This window comes from Pinus tabuliformis, chromosome 4_2 (assembly GCF_031772625.1).
Source record: "Pinus tabuliformis cultivar Carrire ecotype Pingquan chromosome 4_2, CPIR1, whole genome shotgun sequence".
NCBI classification, from domain to species: Eukaryota; Viridiplantae; Streptophyta; class Pinopsida; order Pinales; family Pinaceae; genus Pinus; species Pinus tabuliformis.
Window position 1 is genome coordinate 668682486 of NC_142304.1, and position 3828 is coordinate 668686313.

Genomic DNA, 3828 nt, shown 5'->3' on the forward strand with positions numbered 1-3828 from the left:
CTTTTTTCTTGGGAAGGCTTGCACACAGAGGGGATCATTTGAGCTCTACTATTGGAGATTCTGGAACTATTCCCATCCTTGTAAGACTCTTGCTAGAATTTGAAGGGAGAATGCAAAGGGTGGTGGTCAAGGCTTTGAGGGAGCTTGTCGTATGTACATAGAGTAATCAAGTAATTCTGGCTAGGAGTGGAGCACAAGTAATAATGAATCTTATAGCTTCATCCCTTGATGATGTAAAGAAAATCGTTGCAGAAATATTGACTTCATTAACACACTTGAAGGACATTCGACGAGAAATAACTAGTTTGGGTGGAATCCCCATGTTAATCTAGTCAGCTAAATTAGGTAGGATTGCATCTAGAGTCAGGGAAGCTCAGGCAATTGGACAACTAGGAGTCACCAGAAGGGTCAGAAGGATGCTTGTGAATGTAGGTGTTATTCCTGTTTTGATTGAGCTGCTAAAAGAAAATGATTTGGCTGCAAAGCTTGTTGTCGGGAATGCTCTTGGAATAATATCAGCCCATGTTGATTATCTTAGGCCCATTGCTCAGGCTGGTGCCATTCCCCTCTTTGTGGAATTGCTTGAAGGAACCAATCCCCAGGGGAAAGAAATTGTTGAAGATGTCTTTTGTATTTTGGCAGTTGTAGAAGAGAATGTTATAGCCATTGCGGAGCACTTAGTGAGGATACTACAAGGTTCCAATGTTGAAGCAAAAGCTGCAGCAACGGATGTTGTATGGGATCTCTCTAGCTACAAACATTTTGTCTATGTTGTCAGAGCTTCAAGTGCAATCCCTCTACTTCTGAGACTGTTGGAGGATGAGAATGACGATGTTAGAGAGAAGGCATCTGGTGTTGTTGCACAATTGAGTTATGATCGTGCTGACAGACTAGCATTAACAGAGGTTGGGGCCGTCCCCATACTTCTGTCATTGTTGCAGAATGAATCAGAAGAGCTCAAAGACAATGCTGCTGAAGCTCTGATCAATTTCTCAGAGGACCCATCATTGAGAGATATGATTTCACAAGCATTTGATGTTCCTGCATTTCAAGATATACAATAGAGACTTATGAGGATACAACAATCAGATGAGCATACCACTCACTCTCTAAGGTATATGGGGCTAGAGAAATTTACATCCTAAGTCTGTCTGGTTCATAAACAGTTCTGGATGATATGAATATTTATCTTTATTCATGTTTAATGACCAATCAAGCCTGTGTACAGTGAGAGACATGACTAATTGGATATTCTCTCATTCTCGAATAGAATAGGAAAACATAACCAATCCCTTCAAAAGGCATTGTGGGATATTTTATTATTCGCCCAGTTTCACTGGATTCTATTCAACACCTCTCGAAATTTTTTACTCCTTTTAAACTAAAACCATGACCAAGTCACCAAGTCACCAAAATGATCTGCAAGGGAAAATAATTATCTTGCAATTTAGAAAATACAACTAAAGATAAGTTTCCATGAATTGCAAACAAGGATATGCACTACAAAAAATTTATCCATGCAAATTGAAAGAAGATAGAAAATACTCTTTATCATTTCCTTCATAATACAAGTTCCTGAACTACCACAAGTAGCATGATCTCTTTGCTTTGGTTCATTTCATTTACAAAGAGCTATAGATGTGCATTCAGAATTATAGAGGTATTAGCATTGCATTTTCAAGGGACTGCATTCTAAGATTCCTATAGTTAATTTTACATATTGTACTTATATGACTAACATTGATGTGCATACCTACAACTCTACCCTAATCATAGTATGTAGTTCTCTTGACAAGTCAATATGACTGAAATCTTTAGCAACCATCATTGGCAGGCTCAATGGAACTAAGTTATTTCCTTGAAGTTGTGTACAGTGTTCTTCAACATCAACCTAAGCACAAATAATTACAAATGTGAGGCCATTGTAGTGGGTTTTTTTGCAGGATATTAACAACAATATCAAGGGTCTTTCCTGGCATAACCTCCATCAAAACTTGCACATCATACTCCCATTTGTTATAATTGTTATTGTGCAATAATACACGATATGGTGGAGATTCCTTCCTTGATTTTCTTTTATTGTAGTGACAAGCAAATATCAAGAGACTTAGAAGATGCATCGAAGGAATTGGAAATTCTAAAGACATCATATCTATTTCATTGAAAATGAAAATAAAATTCAAGTAAAATTCTAGTCACATACACTCTAATAACCATGTCCTTCAGAGTAGATATATTTATTTGACAAAATTTCTACATAAGACAATACAATGAAACAAGAATATATTCATAAGTCATCATTCTATTTACCATAGATCAAACTCTGATTCTCGACCAGGTGTAGTTTTCTCAATTGTTGGCATCTCTATCAATCCACCACCTTTTCCCCATGGTGAGGTTGATCTGATTACAGAAAACACCCGGTTCATGCATGTCCCTTTTGACTGTGATATTTTGTCACCTTGGAGACTTTGCAACATTTTTGTCTTGTGGTTGTTCTCCTCACATTTCCATCTTTGTACATGTAGTAGCTCACACGTGCTTAATTGCTAATTTACCCATAAGGGAAAGTTGATTTATGTTGATATGATTGGGGATGGGGAAGAATTAATCTCGAAGATATCAAACTGGCCATCACTTCTGACCCTACTTGAGAGTACAAACTCATGTTGTACATAACGAGAGGACAACTCTAGAATCATGGGCCTCTTTCCATTATTCCTCTTTCATTGTTGTTTGTTTCCATGACCTTTTTTCTTTCCTTTCCTATTTTCCATTGATTTTCAGTTGGAGAATACTTTGTGCATACCCAGTGATTGAAGGTCTGGCCGGTAGTAAATTGTGGTTGAAATTTCAACCTTTGAGATGGACCAAGCTCTAGCTAGTGAATAATAATCTCCTCAAGGTTTTGATGCATGGGAGGGCTCTGTTGGGGCTATAGTTTGCATGTTGAAGGCATAAGAGCAAGAGATATTTCTCTGCCACATTTAAACAAACCAACAAGGGCAAGATCTCCAATGATTTTTCCATTCTTGTCTTTTAGTTGCAGATCCTTCGATAATGAGATCAACAGTTATTTATGTTTTTGACTGATATGATGATAATCAATGAGATCTTGCATGTATAGCTATTTTTGGGTTCTTACACACTAAGTGATGAGCCTTGGTATTGCAACAAGAATGTTGCTACTGCCAAGGCTACCAACTTTAATTATCAACCTGGGGTTCGTACAAACTTAAGAGTTATCAACACTATATGTACAGCATACAATGTGTCCTTCCTTCACTGTCCTGATGTAATGGAGTGCATGTAATGAAATCAAATCCTAAACTAATTGCAGAAAATGAAATGCTCGAAATGGAAACTTTAACCTATTACAAGAAAGAAAATACAAGGAAATAAAACTATTCTAATTGCATAAAGTAAATATCATGAACTAAATGTCAACCATTACATTTCAAAGAGTTTAGATCCATTAACAAAGTTCATTGGATGTGGCAATCATCATTGTATTATCTATTTCATAAATTTGTCCATTAACCCAAATCGTTGAAATATTTTTCATGGGTAAAGAGGAAAGTCCTAAGTGGTCTTTAGTCTTCCCTAATAATTGATTTAGAGCCTAGGGGTATTGATTCAACCCTAAGGGATCATAACCAAACTTCTTGAGTGAATCTGAGCAAGTATATACATGCTGAAAGACTGCTACAGGGTTTCCTGTAGCTTACTACAGGAAACAACATATTTGCTATAGGGAGTTATAATTCACCAAATGACCATCCAAATCAAATAAAAATTGGATGGGACAAAATTTTTATTAACTGGGAT

At 36.7% G+C, this 3828-nt stretch overlaps 1 pseudogene; it reads left to right on the forward strand.

The window, feature by feature from the left end:
• The first annotated feature begins 203 nt into the window (after window positions 1-203).
• On the forward strand, window positions 204-1341 carry LOC149171193 (uncharacterized; annotated as a pseudogene).
• The last annotated feature ends 2487 nt before the right edge of the window (window positions 1342-3828 follow it).